The sequence below is a fragment of the Octopus sinensis genome, linkage group LG10 (assembly GCF_006345805.1).
Source record: "Octopus sinensis linkage group LG10, ASM634580v1, whole genome shotgun sequence".
Taxonomy (NCBI): Eukaryota; Metazoa; Mollusca; class Cephalopoda; order Octopoda; family Octopodidae; genus Octopus; species Octopus sinensis.
The window spans coordinates 94,535,183-94,555,182 of record NC_043006.1 but is presented as its reverse complement, the minus strand read 5'-3'; positions in this window follow the sequence as shown (position 1 = coordinate 94,555,182).

Below are 20,000 nucleotides of genomic sequence, written 5' to 3'. Positions count from 1 at the left end.
TATCTTTCAGAAAGCTCCATTCCAATTTGATTTTTATGCGGCATTTGCTGTTAGTTTATGCTCAAGCTATGTGGGAAGACAGAATAAAGGGGCTTTTGTTAGCTTATCTCTCCGAAAAAATACTTCCCTTCGCTGTTGAATAAAATAAACTCACAGAGGGGAAGTTTAAACGTCTTCCTTCAATTTCCTTACACCATTTATATGCCTGTTTCTGACGAGAAATTTGGCTTTCGTGTAAAACAACAATATTTTGTAGTCAATATACATAATCTACTCTCAAAACAATTCAGCAGCTCTACTTTGCGTTGCTTGCAGACTTATATGTTCTATGATCATTAAAGTGCAACGACCTCCACAATAAGTAGTCTTTAACTTCATATTCCGTTCCTAGGTTAATCGGAAACATATATTGCCGTGCTACTCATAAAACTTCTAGGTAGTTCAAATATTTTGGTGAAAAAAATACCACCAAAGCAACTTAAACCGATCAAAGGACGTGTGCGTTTGCTAGTTATATTTCATTACAAATTTATAATATATGCAGTTATCGCCAAGCTAATATGGCAGTCCATAAATAAAAGACTAAATCTGCTGTTGATTAGCTCCAAGTGGCCATCACCTCTAGCTAGCTATATGACACACGAACCTGCTCGAAGGTTATAATGGACACAGGTTCGTGTGTCATATATATATATGTATGTGTGCGTGCATATGTTTGTGTGTCTGTGTTTGTCCCCCCAACATCGCTTGACAACCGATGCTGGTGTGTTTACGTCCCCGTAACTTAGCGGTTCGGCAAAAGAGACCGATAGAATAAGTACTAGGCTTACAAAGAATAAGTCCTGGGGTCGATTTTCTCGACTAAAGGCGTTGCTCCAGCATGGTCGCACTCAAATGAGCGAAACAAGTAAAAGAGTAAAAGAGTATGAGTAAAGTCTAGGATATGTTTATTATGCCACTTACAGAAGGTATTCTTAATAGGCAAGTTACTTGGTTCATCTCTTTTTCTGAAAACCCTAGTTTATCTAGATTGTCATTTATTCACTCACAAAACCAAAGTACACCAAGGCTCATTAGTGTAAATGTGAATATGTAATCTGGATATAAAGAAGCTGGACGTTTCGAAGTAGTTATCTTCTTTCTCGTTGATTTTCACATCAGCAGAGCAGGTTACCTATTTTTTCTTCTCTGTCGCAAACGGAGATTATGCAGTCTGGCATCTTTATATCTGATAGATGTCTTCATGGGAATGTTCCGCCAGTATTCCCTGTGTTGATTATTATTCACATTATTTACATTATTTACATTTGACGAATATTTGTCCTCATCTTATTTGTTGTTAACAAAACGTTTCAGATGATATACCCTCCAGCCTTCATCAGGTGTCTTGGGGAAATTTCGAACCTGGGTTCTCATTCCTAAAGTATTTTTCGATATTATAATTATTATTATTATTATTATTATTATTATTATTATTATTATTATTATTATTATTATTATTATTATTATTATTATTCATTTCAATGCCCATGGGCATATGGTGTAGTGGTTAAGAACGCGGGCTACTAAACCCAAGATACCGAGTTCGATTCCAGGCAGTGACCTGAATATAATAATAATAATAATAATAATATAATAATAATAATGATAATAATAATAATAATAATAATAATAATAATAATAGCATCGAAAAATACCTTAGGAATGCAAACCCAGGTATTTTTAATAATATGGGGATTCTCTATATTTATTCCAGGGGAGTCCATTTTCCGAATGACATTGTATATTGCATTTGCGACAATGTTATGTCTACGTAGGTAGTACATTGGTGACTGTTGTATGTATGCATGCATCTATGTATGTATGTATGTGTGTATGTATGTATGTTTGTATGCATGCATGTATCCCTATAATATTGTTTCTCAATGATTTATAGTCTTTTCCACTCAAGGCACAACACCCGAAATTTTGGGGGAGGGAGCCAGTCGATTAGATCGACCCCAGTGCACAACTGGCACTTAATTTATCGACCCCGAAAGGATGAAAGGCAAATTCGACCTCGACTGAATTTGAACTCAGAACGTAAAGACAGACGAAATACCGCCAAGTAATTCGTCTGGCGTGCTAACGATTCTGCCAGCTCACCGCCTTTCTTTTCGATGACTTATATTGCAACTACGAACAATTGCAGATACCATGAACAGAAACTAGTTTTCGAGTTCACTCATGTGTGACCCCTTTGGTATCTGCCCTCCCAAGTATGATATTCTGGTACTGGTTTTGCAGAAATCAAAAACAGCGTCAGATGTTCCCCTGCTGGACCTGTCTGAAGAGCGTCAAAGAATTCATTTTCGTTATACAAAATTCGCTGGTTATTGGAAAATTGGATAGCCAATCGTTTCACTGGCGGAAAATGTTTAGAGACTGGTTACTCTTTGATTCACCATGCAGCATCAGAACTTCCAACAAAATTTTTGGCTTGAAGCTGCCTCATCTTGTTAACATAATGAATAACATCATCAGCTCTATAATGTTCGATGACTGTATGATCACTCCATTTAGTAATATCTTTTGGAACGTATTCGATGTTAATAACACTGAACAATAATCATAATTGATCTCACAGTGAAACCGGCGAAGGAGATATATATTGCAAGACACCACGCATTGTTTGACATCCTCCTGCTATACTTACGCCGGTTTTTTATTTTAATTTTAACCTGAGAGGACCTCGTAATGTAGACCGCGGCGGCGATATATAAGATATCTCTCGTTCCTTTGTTCTATGGACAGCAGAAAAGGCTTCGGAAAGTTCTTGGAATGCATCTTTTTCTCTCCTGCGGTCTTTATGCAAGGAATACTCTCACTGAAACGTTCACACGATCGATGGACCATGTGAAACATGATTATCTTGTAGGGCTTAGGATCTATGACAGGAATCTCATCCCTGATGACCACGTCCATGTCACCAGCCTTCACGTTATCCTCCACAGCTAACCACAGAGGAATCTAGCCATGAAATGGACCATGAGTCTGTCTACAGGAGGACTTGAATCATCCCACAGGCCCCTTTTTTCAGAAGATACATGTTTTTTTCAGCTCCTGGGCAATCAAGATATGGAATAAGGTCTTTCATATGAATCTTGCTTTGGTGAGAAATTATCTGGAATCTCTTTCTAGTTATGATATAAGATAAAAAAAAACGCGCATGTCTGATAGGCAAAGGCAAAGCCCTTACCATTCGGGCCTATGTAGATACCTAAGCATCAAAATAAAGGGCTAAGTTTAACGAGGATCGTTCCTCTTCGTCAGTTTCTCGGCCTCTTTGCTTTCGGATAGTCTTGTTTCTGTTGTTCTTCAGCTTGACTTGCTTTCCAATTTCAATGAAGTGAACTGAACTACAGGAAATCAAGAGAATGCACACATATAATACATACACATTTATCCTCATTTCGTGAATAAACATAGCACATTAACATGCACGTTCCATCTGTCCTTCTTTTATTGCACTGACTCTCTTTCACTCCTATCTTTAGGAGTCCGTACAAGGTTCAAAGTCCAGAAACCTCTCTTTCTATGAATTATGGATGAAAGCAGAGTATAATATTTAAAAATTTTTATTTGATTTCAAATTCTAAAACAGTCCTTAATTTTTCTCTATGGCGACGTATTGTCGAGTTTTTGTGCAGACACATATTCTTGAATACAGATACACACTCGTGAGTGTTTTATATTATTAAAGGAGATAAAGAACCTGAACTTTAAAAATTATTAACATAGATTGATTGCCTATCATTTTATAGGTTTAAAATTGAAATAAACTTTACATAGACTTAATTTACTTATAGATTTTTTTATGATACAATAAAATAAATCATTCAATGAGAATGAAAAAATATTCATGCTCGAAAAATAATGAAATAATATTTCATATGATATCGATTTAATTTGAATTCTTAACTTTATAAAAACAGTAAAACGTTTGCCAAAAGGTTGTTTAAACAAATTTACTTACTTTATCATAATCAAAATATTGCTTTTTTTTCTATACAAACTTGAAAATAAAAGCTAAAAGTATCCTGACCCATATGAAAAGTTTTCTAAACCTCATAAAACTTTTTGCTTTCTAAAAAATGTTTCTGCTTTGTCTGTATATGAAATCGATTTGCGCCCCATATAAATTTGGAAACCCTTACAAAGTTTTCTGCTCTCACTAAATACTAAATTTTTTTTCAAGCCCTCCTCTGAAAATTTTTTCTCTCATTAAAAATTTGCCATTCCTTCTAAAAATTTTACACATATCCAAAAATGTCTGTGCCACCTGAAGAATTTTTTGACCCACTTAGAAATTTTGTATCGCCAGTCGAGAAATCATTACAAGTCAAAGAAAAATTATTGAATTATCAGAAAACTAATACCAAGTAGCGGATCAAATTTCCCATTGCTATCTTGAATACTCAGAAGTAGATTTCTGGTTGCCGAATGGATGTCGGGTCTGAATCTGGTCAATTAGATTTTTTTTTCATTTTAGTACGCTCTGTTTATACGTTTTTAGTGGACGTCTGCACACACATGGTTAGAGATATACACATCGCGAATACATTATATATATATATACATTGATGAACAGACACATACATACATATATTCCAGAAGTTTATCATTTAAATATATATGAACATATCCAGATACGCAAGTTTATGCATGAGAATACATGCATAAAAAATGCATGCAAATTTACACACATACATTCATATACTACCGTCGGGAGACCTATTTGAACCGTCGGATAATATCGGAGACTTAGGTGTAACTGTCGACAGCAAACTTAGTTGGAGTGTGCACATCTGTAAAAAAGTCAGTGTTGCCCGCAGAATGTGCTCATGGATCCTCAGAACTTTTCAATATAGGGATCATGAAACCATCATCCTTCTCTTCTCCGCATTCGCGAGGCCCCCACCTCGAATACTGCTGCCTATTGTGGTCCCCCTACAAAAAACAAAACATGATGAGGATCGAAACGCCACAAAAATCAATGACAAAAAGAAAATAAATGGCACCATGGAACTCGACTTAAACAGCTGAAGCTCTATTCTCTACAACGCCGCCGTGAGCGATACATTATTTGCACCATGTGGAAAATATTCTACCAATATTATCCAAATGATATCTGTATTATGTTTACAATTCACCCAATACGAGGACCCCGTGCAATGCGTCCCCTACAAACGTCGAGATCACATCACATAAATATAATTACGAAGCAATTTCTTCACTGCAAATAGTCCTGCTCTTTTCAATGTTATCCCGAAAGACATTAAGTAGAAAAAGACCCCAAAACTTTCAAACAGTACCTGGACAAATTCCTCCAGGAAATACCGGATAAACCACCTACACCTGGATACTCTCAACCAACAACAACTCTCTGCTTGAGTGGTCAATGGAGTCCCGTAATATATAACTAAAAAACTTTTTCCAGCTGGTGTTATTGAGATAGTCGTGGCTGGGCCGAAACCAATGTAAGTTATCTAAGTTACATACATACAAAAATACCCTGTTGTTTATGTTAAAAATCTAGAGAAAGAGCCTTGGAATTAGGTTAGAAACTGGCTCTTTCTCTATTGGCAAGAAATCTTGAAATAAAACTGAATGATGACGTACATACTTGTACTCCATATATGTACGAGTGTGTGTAAGAATGAAACCAAATTCGAGTACCATGTGAATTTTGCAAGAAAAACAAATAGACTTCTAGAACATATGCAATGAAAGATTAATTTATTTCAATTTCTTTTTCTTTCTTTTACATAACTAAATCGTTTATAAAAAATCTGAAACCGGTACCGCATTTTGATGGACTTGTAAATATTTTTTTGCTCTCCATGATAAAGTCCTCAAAGCATTTTTTCAATGTTTTTCACACACACACACACACACATATGTCTGCATATATACTTATATGCATGCATTCATATATATATAGCATAAATCCGAAAAAGAAGCACAGTTTAAGTATAGTGCAGTATATAATATAAATGAATTTAGGTAAGGCCTATTTATGGGGATTACCTTGGCTTTCACGCCCATAAAGCGTTCAACTTGACGACATATCATCAGATCCAAAAACCTGTTGTCCTAAGGCCTATCTAGAACAAATGTAACGAAAGATAAATTTAAAGAGGCCACTCGCTAAAGGAATAATGGTGGAGTGTCCCAGTGAAAAACCCAATAAAACGTAAACGTACATACATGCAAATATATATACATTCATACATACATTCTCAAAACCAGAAAGGAGAAAGCTAATTCGAAGACTACATATCCAATCCATCACTGGAACTGTAAAAATCTGTAAAACTTTACAGAAGTTTAGCATTTAAATATATATGAGCATGTCTAGATACGCAACTATATGCTTGAGAATACATACATAACACATACAAATCTGCACATAGTTACATACATACATACATACATACATACATACATACATACATACATACATACTTACATGCATACATACATACATACACACCCTGTTGTTGATGTTGAAATCCCAATGAAGGAGCCTTGAATCTAAGTTAAAAACCGATTCTTTCTCTATTCGTAAGAACTCTTGAAATAAATCTCAATAATAACATACATACAATGTTCACACACCACAGCCAGTTTCTCCACAGACTGGACGGATGGGCATAAGAGCAGAGAAATCACAGCAAATTTTTCTACCACTGAATTTACCTTGTACCCAAAGTTACATCCATATTGCGTCCCTTCTCCTTAGTTGTATGCACAACTTTCAAATCATACGCTTGCATAGCCATTATCCAATGAACATGAAAAGAACATCAATTTTTAACAGTAACTTAATACAAAATAACGAGGCCCATTCGACATATATACTACATCAAATCAATACTAATACGTTAACAAAATAGAGAAACCATATAAGTTTTCACTTCTCCAGTGGTAAAGCCATGAAACCAGCTTACTGCTTTATTGTCTTTTAGTACACCGTAAAGTTATATATCCCTTCACTTTACTTACCTAACTTTTCGTTGAAATAAAAATGAACAGCTCAACAATAAACTGGTTAATGAATTGTCCAGTCATGCGTTTAAGCAAACAAAAATGTTTCTTTTACTTTCACATTTAATTTAATAATGGTGGTAAAGAGACGAGAATGGGGTTGTTCGATGTTAGCTTTGCTGAGTCCATTCTTATCAGCAAAGTCTCTTTCGATGACTGATTGAAGCCATCTCTACGGTCACTGATGTTCTTTTGATAGACAACAACACGGGGAGGGTTATTATTATGTTCCTTTAATGTATAGGGTCTTTCTTTAGTACGGATACTTTGAGGTACATATCTACATACACATATAAACAAACACACACGCATAAACACATACACACACAAACACACACACACACACATATATATATATATATATACATAGAAAATATAGAAATACAAATGCACACATACGCTGTGTGTGTACATATATGTACATACATATATGTGTATTACTATGTTATCTTGCATGTAGATTTATGAGTGTGTAAATAAGATACACACACACACATATATATATATATAGATAGATAGATAGATAGATAGATAGATAGATAGATAGATAGATAGATAGATAGATAGATAGATAGATAGATAGATAGATAGATAGATAGATAGATAGATAGATATATGTATATGCATGAATATATGAATATTCGTCGTATATATTCACACAAACACGCACGCACACACAAACGTATATGAATTTACGTATGTATATCTATATATGTCTTTGTATGTGTCCGTGCATGTATATATATACATACATACATACATACGCGTCTATTAAAGCAATTCTGTACAACCATCATTGCCAAATAAGTAAGAAAAGTAACATTTAAAAAACAACAAGTAAAGAACATCATTCAAACAAACACTAACAAAACCGTAAATTCAATTATACAAACGGAAAAAACAAAAGCAAAGAGATAAATTTATATTAGAGAGATATTAGTTGTCTGCAAGATACTGTAATTTTATCTGGCCAGGCTAAGATATGTTTTATGGCTCTCATCTACGTATTTATTGATTTTTATTATGGTCATACGGATTTATAGCAATAAATTGAGACAAAAGATGGTGGGGTGAGATGCGATGGGGGAAATCCAAGAGGTTGCCGCCGAAAGCAATCATATAATATGATACGTATTACATATGATTGTATTCATGGCTGTGTGTATGTATGTGTACGAATGCATATATATATGTGCGAATCTATCCATGCATACATGCATCATATATTATACATAAATATCCATATATATATATGTGTGTACGTATGTATACATATATATACATACATACATATATATATATATATATATATATATATATATATTCGGTCATTCCATAATTAAGGCGGTTTTTTCAATTGCATGAATTAAAAGTCGGGTGGGGCGGGGTAAACTACCTGCTGCAACTTGTTATAAAACAGGTAGTAATCTACACTCCTCACCTTATTCTTAGTGCAAATTTTGACGAGTGCAGTTCGGTTTTAACAGTTATTTCTTTCAACGTTATAATGTAAGTGACAAAGTGTTATATTCGGTATATTTTGCCTTATGAGTTCAATGAAGGCAACAACGCAACGCAAAGTGCGAGGAATATTAATGTAATATATGGGGATCGGACAATAAGCGCAAGCCAGTTTCAACGGTAGTTCCAGAAATTCCGAGCTGAAATCTACAGTCTAGAAGACGAGCCTCGTCCTGGAAGATCTGTAGAGCTCGATGAGGACGTCCTGCAATACCTGGTAGAACAAAATCTCATCGTAACTGTTGAGGAACTAGCAGAGAAGCTTTGATTTGGTCATTCGACCATTCATCGACACATGCATGCCATCGAAAGAGTCAGCAAATTGGGTCACTGGGTTCTTCAGAAACTTTCAGAATTTAATCGCGTGCAGAGTGAATATATGTTCTTCCTTGCTGTCACGTCTCACGAATGAACTTTTTTGCCCCAAATAGTGACTGGTGACGAGAAATGAGCTCTCTATAAAAATGTCAAGTGCGGTAGACAGTGGGTCGGGAAAGGAGAAACACCGGCACGCCAGGCTAAAGAAGGTCTTCACACACATAAGGTGTAGTTATCAGTTAGGTGGGATATGAAAGGTTTAGTCCACTTTGAACTTTTAAACCCAAACCAAATGATAACAAAGGAGATCTACTGTGAGCAGCTTGAGCGGATCACGTCAGCGCTCGAAGAAAGACGACCTTCTTTAGTTTCAAGGCGAAAGGTGTTCATTCATCAGAATAATGCTCGGCCACATACAGCGAGGATGACATTCCAAAGGCTGGAGCACTTTGAATGGGAAACGATGTCTCACACACTATATTCACCAGACATTTCCCCATTTGATTATCATTCATTCCGCAGTCTTCAAACTCATCTGGACGGAAAATATATGAATTCTGTAGACGAGGTCAGAACAGTACTGCAGGATTGTTTTTCATCATAGACAAGTGTATTTTGGAAAAGGAGCCTTGCATGTCTAACAGAGAGATGGAAGAGCATTGTAGAAAATGAAGGAGAGTATTATATTTTAGACTAAAAAATAACTTGGTTTAACTTAATTTTGAAAAATACAGGAAGTATAAAGAACCTCATCATTTATGGGATGACCTAAGATATATATATATATATATATATATATATATATATATATATATATATATATACACCTAATGTAGGATAAAATTTTTTTTGAAAGAAAAAATTTTATCAATGGCCAGCATATTAAAAAATACCTTTAAAGGTTAAATTTATAAATAACTTATAAAATAAGGGCAAAAGAAAAATTCTAATGCGAAACATGCCGAAAATAGACAACATTGTCAATAACCATTATAAATTATGCGTCTCGAAACAAGCCGATAAAAGTTTCTTAAAACTTCCGTTATTACCGTATTACCGTCCCAATTTCAGAGTTAATTCATAAAAAAATTTCCCTCCTCAGCGATAAATACGTAAGACATAAATGAAATACTTACTCATACCCATGGAAAAAGCAAGCACTAAGTCCTAAGCAGACCTAAGTACACCAAATATATCCAAAATAGAAAATCTTCAGCACATCTCGAGACGTATCGTCCCCAGGAGTTGACTGGTACGTAATATTATCGACTCGAAGATAAAAATTTGACCCCTATTCTATTGAATGAAGAACGTGAAGTGCCAGAACCATAGACAGAAATACCAATTCTATCAATCCTGTACCGAGTCGCATTAAACCGAATGTATAACAATATCCGGACGCTTGATTCTGATAATCGGGTACATTTCAATACATTTTAACGAAAGGGTTCAGGAATCACAGAATGATGGACATGCAATATGTTACCTTTCATCCTTTCGGGGTAAATAAATTAAGTGCCAGTTACGTACTGGGCCGACCTAATCGAGTGGCCCCCTCCCTCGAAATTTCGAGCCTTGTGGCTAGAGTAAAAAAGAATATGGTTAAGAATCTCGTATTGTAACCATGTGGCTTCGCGTTCAGTCCCACAGCATAACACCCTGTACAAGTGCCTTCTACTATAGCAAGAGGTTGTCCAATGTCTTGTGAGTGAATCTAGTAGGCGGAAGCTGTATGGAAGCCTGTCATATATATTATATATATGTGTGTGTGTGTGTGTGTGTGTGTGTGTGTGTGTGTATGTGTGTGTGTGTGTGTGTGTGTGTGTGTGTGTATGTGTGTGTGTGTGTGTTAGTAGTAATTTCGCTGGCGGACTTTGGCTGATGGGAAATCAGGCACCTATTTGACGCTAAATTTCGAAACCGGTACCAGGTTGACAAGCATTTACTTGTTCTGACTCATTTGAGGTAAGACATTATTATTGTTCCCTGATATTGTTTCCTATCAAGCCTGTAATGGATTTGTGACTATTCGGTGGTACAGAAGTATTTTTTTACTTCTATCATTAGCGATGTAGGTACTCATATAGTACACTTGTGTATATATATACTTATCTAAGTATTGTATGTATATATTTTCTTAATTTACCTGTGCGGTTGATAATTCGCTTACCACTCGTGATAGTATTTTAATAATACCATCCCTATATAAAATATATATATATAATATATATATATATATATATTATATATATATATATTATATATATATATATGGGTGTGTCAATGTCTGTGTGTGTTGGCCCTCCACTTGACAACCGATGCTGCTAAGGTTGCTGGAATAAGTAAAGGATAAAAAATCAACAGACACATAAGCGTTTGAGAAAACTATTCTTCATTATATCACAATTCCACAAACCACCCACTATTCCAGTCCGACAACCGACTATTGAATCACCATCACTCTTATAACGGCCTCCACTTATATGTACATGTGTGTGTGTATATATGTATATATATATATATATATATATATATATATATATATATATATATATATAGATAGATAGATAGATAGATAGATAGATAGATAGATAGATAGATAGATAGATAGATAGATAGATAGATAGATAGATAGATAGATCGCTATTTCATCTACTCCGTGTTACAAAGGTAAGGAAAAGACGCAACTTCGATGAAACAGTCCTTCTCGCAAAGCAAATTAAATATAATTTGGGATTTTTTGCGGAGGGTGCAAGTGGTAACAAGAATAGGAGTTAAGAACAAAACAGTAAAAACAATAAAAAAGTAAAAACAGTAAAACACAGAACAATAAAAACAAAACAGTAAAAAGAAATGATGACGGCTGTTAAGCCAAGACGATGGAATAATTATTCCGAACGCTTAAGGAGACGGCGTATGAAAGAGACAGGATAAGCTAGTCTGGTCTTTGTCAAGATAGCAGTCGGAAAGATGGCTTCCCTCTGATCACATGTCAGCGACGAGAGAGTCGAGGAGGAGGAGTAAGAAAGAGGGAACGGTGAAGGGGAGAGAAGAATATGGAATGGTGGGAGAGAAAACTAGAAAGGATGAAGAACAAGAGAGAGAGAGAGATAGACAGAGAAGAAATAGTATGTGTATGTGCCGTTGTGTCTGTGTTTGCACTCCCATCGCTTGACAACCGATGTTGGTGTGTTTATGTCCCCAAAACTAGCGGTTCAGCAAAAGAGACCGATAGAATAAGTACTAGGCTTACAAAGAATAAGTCCTGGAGTCGATTTGCTCGACGAATGGCAATGCTCCAGTGTGGGCACACTCAAATGACTGAAACGTGTAAAAGAAGATAGCAATAAAAGATGTGTGTGTGTGTGTTGATATATTGTAACAGCAGCTACACGTATACTATGCGTACTTGTATACATATATTCATATATATATATATACGTGTTTATATATACAGATATATATTTGCATAAAGTATACATTCTTACATATATATATATATTTATATATACTCGCATACACACACATACATACACGCATACACACACACACATACACACACACACACACACACACAAACACTCACACATATGCAGAATTTACCAGATAGTCGTATCCACCGCAGGAAACATATGAGTGCTATGGAGTGAGAGTGTAATTAATATCAATTAATGTAATAACAACCATTTATTTATGGATAATTTTAAAAGCGTGCGTCGAACTAATAGAAAATAAGCTACACAGTAGGAAGAGCAAATGGGCTGGCTGAAGACATTGCGAAACCGTTTTAGTTGTTGCATTGTCATGGCGATAAAACTAAACGAAATAGACGAACATAATCGGATAACGCTGTCATAGGTACAGAAGGCTGTAGGTATTATGCAGTCAGATAGAATCAAATGAGATAAGATAAAAAGACATAACATTAAGGAATTATCTAGAAAAGAAGACTTAAGGTCGTCAAAATGTGTGCTTAAAACTAAGCTAAAATGTTGGTAATAATACTCTGGCTCTATATAAATGTCATTCACTGGACTTTTATTCTTTTTCCTAGTTTCAGACATTGGTCTACGGCCAAGCTGGGGCAGAGCTATCGCTGGTTTTAGTCGATTATATCGGCGTTAAGAGATATATATTACCATCTGGTAGTTATTTGATTGTTGCTTTTTTTAAAAAATCGAATGGCTGTGTTACCTTTTGATGAAACGGGACACAACTCGGTTAACTGCAAAACACACACACACACACACACACACACCACACACATACACACACACACATATATATATATACACACACACACATACATACACATACACACACACACACACACATACACCTACACGCACGCACACACATTCTAGCCCTGGATAGGACTAAAAGAAGAGAGAAGTATGAGAGAAGAGACAAAGCGAAGAAGCAAAATTTATTAATATATACGATGGGGTGCCGAAAAGTTTCTGGCTTTGGGTAAAACAAAATACATGATTATTTCCAACATATTCCCCTTTCATATTAACATACTTATTGCAGCGGTCCTTCAGTTTTTATAAGCCCTCTAAAAGAACTCGGAAGGTAGGCCTCCAACCAGGACTTTAGTGATACCCTTACAACTGGGTACTTTTCAGCACCTATTCGTAATATACATGTGTAAACACATTTTGTCTTAATTAGCTAAAACTGTAGTCTATTCTCATCGTCTTGTAAAATACTTCAATAAATGGTGCATCTTAAATAATGTTTTTAGAATTTAATGTCATCATTTAATCGATCCATATTCGGGTCCGTTCGTAAGTTTTCTTCCCTTCAAAAGTATGAGCAGTTTCAGATATACAATAACATTATATAGGCTTGAAAAAAATATTTGAAAAGAAATATTCCTTTCTTTGTTCGTAGATAAAAATACTTTGAAAATATGCTTAAAGAACCTGCTTTATTTCAGATCAGATAAAACTATGAGATTTACCTAGAGATAACGCAGTGTGTTATGAATACGCATGATGTATATTTCCACAGCGACGTTTTTCCTTTTGTCCAAATCTAAATGCACCATCTTCAGTCAAATGCTGTAGGAAACACGGGAAGATATATTCCATTATAGCGATATCTCTTCATATCGGCAACTTTGGTAAGTGTAACTCAAATAAATGGCTATCAACGTCGAGTTTTTGCGACTGCTGTCTTCGACGAACTCTGTTCATAAGCTATGCCGTACACAATTGTGGATCTCGCTTCTTTTTAGTTAAAATTATTTTATACGTAAGCTAGACAGATATATTTCATTGACCGTTCTCTATTTTTGACATGCAAGATAAATTTTGCTCATAAATGTCATTTCAAAATTAGATATATCATATTCTGTAGCAATTTTTAATTACTTAATTACTGGTTTATTTTTATTTAATTTCAGCTTTTGAAACCAATGTATTTATATAGAGCATCAATTCGGAAATTTCATTTAATTGGTCAGGGTGAAGATTTTTCTAAAATTTAAGTGATTTGACAAACTTATAAAAACAGATATTATATTTAAATATATTGACAAATTTGTCTTTGTTTAGAAATTTCGCAAGGAAAAGAAAAACTCTGGTGTAACACCTAGGACTTGGTTTGCATCTACTGATGTAAAATAATACTCTTTTGTGCAAGAGCATGCGCTGTTCCTAAACTGGGACTGACTCCATGCAAGGCCTTCCCTTTTCCTTAAAAAACCTCCAAGTATAGGTCATACATCGCTTGACTTTTAACATGTCTATTGTGCGTTCTGTATCTGTGGCTGGCTGTAACAAAGGAAAGCAAAACGCTCAATGAAAAATGACGATTCATTGCAGACTAATAGCAAAGAAGCTCTGGCATGGAAAGTGAAAGGATCTGGTTTGGCAGATGTCCCAGAGAACTACAGCGTGGGCTTGATCATCATCTCCCTTCTGCGAGACTACTGCTGTTACCTATTTATCTATCTATCTGTCTCTCTCTCTCTCTCCCTATATATATATATATATATATATATATATATATATTATAATTTCAACAATTGAGGGCAAAATTAATTAATTATTAATCAATTTCACCAAGTGTTCAGTATGCAAAGGGACCATTCAAGGCTAATTCAAATATTACATTATATAAAAGGCTTAGTAAAATAAATTACTTGCCGCATACTGAACTCATTAGAAATAGCAGCTAAAAAACTTTTTTAAGGCTATTTCTAATACTTAAAGAAAATCTCTCATATATAGTGTTTGCATAATTTAACTCACAAAAGTTTGGGGGTAATGACATCGAAAAATCAAATGCTAAGGTTATTCGAGAACGTACGTTCAAGATTAGTCAAAAAACATTTCTATCATCGGCTCGGAAATTCCTTGGTTTGGATTTGGAAACACTGAAAATAAAACATACCCTCTCGAAGATCTGCTCCCAACTAACAGTGTCAACAAATTCAAAAATAAGAAGCGAAGAATCTCTGTTCTCCCCTTTCCACCAGCGTGGGTTAAAATCATCAAACTCTACTTATTTCGGTAAAGTCCGAAGCATTAATCAGAGGGAGATTAATTATAATTTCAACAATTGAGGGCAAAATTAATTAATTATTAATCAATTTCACCAAGTGTTCAGTATGCAAAGGGACCATTCAAGGCTAATTCAAATTATTACATTATATAAAAGGGCTTAGTAAAATAAATTACTTTGCGCATACTGAACTCATTAGAAATAGCAGCTAAAAAAATTTTTTAAGGCTATTTCTAATACTTAAAGAAAATCTCTCTCATATATAGTGTTTGCATAATTTAACTCACAAAAGTTTGGGGGTAATGACATCGAAAAATCAAATGCTAAGGTTATTCGAGAACGTACGTTTCAAGATTAGTCAAAACAACATTTCTATCATCGGCTCGGAAATTCCTTGGTTTGGATTTGGAAACACTGAAAATAAGAACATACCCTCTCGAAGATCTGCTCCCAACTAACAGTGTCAACAAATTCAAAATAAGCAAGCGAAGAATCTCTGGTTCTCCCCTTTCCACCAGCGTGGGTTAAAATCATCAACTCTATGCTTATTTCGGTAAAGTCCGAAGCATTAATCAGAGGGAGATTAATTATAATTTCAACAATTGAGGGCAAAATTAATTAATTATTAATCAATTTCACCAAGTGTTCAGTATGCAAAGGGACCATTCAAGGCTAATTCAAATTTTACATTATATAAAAGGGCTTAGTAAAATAAATTACTTTGCCGCATACTGAACTCATTAGAAATAGCAGCTAAAAAACTTTTTTAAGGCTATTTCTAATACTTAAAGAAAATCTCTCTCATATATAGTGTTTGCATAATTTAACTCACAAAAGTTTGGGGGTAATGAATCGAAAAATCAATGCTAAGGTTATTCGAGAACGTACGTTTCAAGATTAGTCAAAACAACATTTCTATCATCGGCTCGGAAATTCCTTGGTTTGGATTTGGAAACACTGAAAATAAGAACATACCCTCTCGAAGATCTGCTCCCAACTAACAGTGTCAACAAATTCAAAATAAGCAAGCGAAGAATCTCTGTTCTCCCCTTCCACCAGCGTGGGTTAAAATCATCAAACTCTATGCTTATTTCGGTAAAGTCCGAAGCATTAATCAGAGGGAGATTAATTATAATTTCAACAATTGAGGGCAAAATTAATTAATTATTAATCAATTTCACCAAGTGTTCAGTATGCAAAGGGACCATTCAAGGCTAATTCAAATTATTACATTATATAAAAGGGCTTAGTAAAAATAATTACTTTGCCGCATACTGAACTCATTAGAAATAGCAGCTAAAAAACTTTTTTAAGGCTATTTCTAATACTTAAAGAAAATCTCTCTCATATATAGTGTTTGCATAATTTAACTCACAAAAGTTTGGGGGTAATGACATCGAAAAATCAAATGCTAAGGTTATTCGAGAACGTACGTTTCAAGATTAGTCAAAACAACATTTCTATCATCGGCTCGAAATTCCTTGGTTTGGATTTGGAAACACTGAAAATAAGAACATACCCTCTCGAAGATCTGCTCCCAACTAACAGTGTCAACAAATTCAAAATAAGCAAGCGAAGAATCTCTGTTCTCCCCTTTCCCAGCGTGGGTTAAAATCATCAAACTCTATGCTTATTTCGGTAAAGTCCGAAGCATTAATCAGAGGGAGATTAATTATAATTTCAACAATTGAGGGCAAAATTAATTAATATTAATCAATTTCACCAAGTGTTCAGTATGCAAAGGGACCATTCAAGGCTAATTCAAATTATTACATTATATAAAAGGGCTTAGTAAAATAAATTACTTTGCCGCATACTGAACTCATTAGAAATAGCAGCTAAAAAACTTTTTTAAGGCTATTTCTAATACTTAAAGAAAATCTCTCTCATATATAGTGTTTGCATAATTTAACTCACAAAAGTTTGGGGGTAATGACATCGAAAAATCAAATGCTAAGGTTATTCGAGAACGTACGTTTCAAGATTAGTCAAAACAACATTTCTATCATCGGCTCGGAAATTCCTTGGTTTGGATTGGATTTTAACCCACGCTGGTGGAAAGGGGAGAACAGAGATTCTTCGCTTGCTTATTTTGAATTTGTTGACACTGTTAGTTGGGAGCAGATCTTCGAGAGGGTATGTTCTTATTTTCAGTGTTTCCAAATCCAAACCAAGGAATTTCCGAGCCGATGATAGAAATGTTGTTTTGACTAATCTTGAAACGTACGTTCTCGAAAACCTTAGCATTGATTTTTCGATGTCATTACCCCCAAACTTTTGTGAGTTAATTATGCAAACACTATATATGAGAGAGATTTTCTTAAGTATTAGAAATAGGCCTTTAAAAAGTTTTTTAGCTGCTATTTCTAATGAGTTCAGTATGCGGCAAAGTAATTTATTTTACTAAGCCCTTTTATATATGTAATAATTTGAATTAGCCTTGAATGGTCCCTTGCATACTGAACACTTGGTGAAATTGATTAATAATTAATTAATTTTGCCCTCAATTGTTGAAATTATAATTAATCTCCCTCTGATTAATGCTTCGGACTTTACCGAAATAAGCATAGAGTTTGATGATTTTAACCCACGCTGGTGGAAAGGGGAGAACAGAGATTCTTCGCTTGCTTATTTTGAATTTGTTGACACTGTTAGTTGGGAGCAGATCTTCGAGAGGGTATGTTCTTATTTTCAGTGTTTCCAAATCCAAACCAAGGAATTTCCGAGCCGATGATAGAAATGTTGTTTTGACTAATCTTGAAACGTACGTTCTCGAATAACCTTAGCATTTGATTTTTCGATGTCATTACCCCCAAACTTTTGTGAGTTAATTATGCAAACACTATATATGAGAGAGATTTTCTTTAAGTATTAGAAATAGCCTTAAAAAAGTTTTTTAGCTGCTATTTCTAATGAGTTCAGTATGCGGCAAAGTAATTTATTTTACTAAGCCCTTTTATATAATATATATATATATATATATATCTAATGAAAGATAAATTTTTTTTCGAAAAGAATTCTTTTCCCCCCAAAATTTTATCAATGGCCAGCATATCAAAAAATACCATTAAAGGTTAAATCTATAAACAATTCATAAATAAGGGCATGAGTAAGTATCTCATTTATTTCTTTTGCCACATGTATCACTGACGAAGGGAGGGCTGTTATAAGCTAACCCTGAAATCGGTCCGATATGGTAATAATGGAATGTTTTAAAAATTTCTGTCTGTCGACCTTTTTTCGAGTACCATGCATATTGTGAAAAAATTATATGGTTAATGGACAATATGTCCAATTTGTCGGCATATCTGGCATTAGAAATTTTTTCGTTTGCCTTATTTATGAATTATATATATATATAATATATATATATATATTATATATATATATATATATATATAATATATATATATGTATATATATTGTTACGGAATCACCCGTCGTCGCTCGCCCGAACGGCCCACTAGTTCGCCACGGAACCCAAAGAGGAGAGAGGAGATACAACAACAACAACAACCTCAGCAGCACAGAGATACAGAGGCACAACCCGAGATACAACCCAAAGAGAGGCAAGGCAACAGAGACACTGGCTTATATTCAAACAACAGTTTATATGACAATCAATTGCTACACATCAAATACATTTAAGGCAGACATTTAAAGGAAGACATGCACGTGACTACTCAATACATCATACAACAGATCAAAGCATAATACAACAGCAATTCAAGAGTACAGTTCAAAGTTCACGTCCGAAGACAACAGTTCTTTAAAGTCTCTTTCTAAACATCACAGATAAAGTCACATCAACAAGTCCTTTACTCAATTCTGAACATAAATACCACAACTCGATAATCGACATATCGACAGGTCCTTGACTGTTCTTTCCACTGTTCAATACATCGTGACACGTATCAATGCACAAACACATACCTCAATTTCTAATTGAATCGCCAGTGTCCCATTCCTCTCAATACTGCTAAATCCTCTGTACATATCCCTTCTGTGCCGCCAAGCTTTCTCGCATCCCAGCTTGCTCGCTAAGATTCCAACGCTTCTAAGATTCCATCTACTCGCTCTGACTTCCAGGATCCGACTGTCTTCTTCGAGGACCGGCCAGCGACTCCAAGATCCGTCTGTGTTCCTCGACGACCGCTCAACGACTGCTAAGACCTCACTTCGTCTCTGTGCTTCTTCCACTCCCTCATCTCCCTCTGTACCGTCATACCCTCTCTAACTGTCCCCTTAGTCTTATACTCTATCTCTCTCATGACAGCTCTACCATACTCTCTGCCTGTCCTTCTCTCTTACTGTCAATACCCTCTCCATCTGCTCTTAGATTCCCTTAATCTGTCTTCCTCTTTCACATTCTCCTGACCCTCTTCTCAGCCGCACGAGGTCACAGGTCATTCCAAAACCCATTAGTCCTCCATTAGACAAAAGACTGTCACATTTTCACCAGACATACTGGAACCATATCCACGATGTGGGTCAGAAACACTGCACTAGTTAAACCCTTAACAATATGTTATATATATATATAAGTTCAACAAAATTTA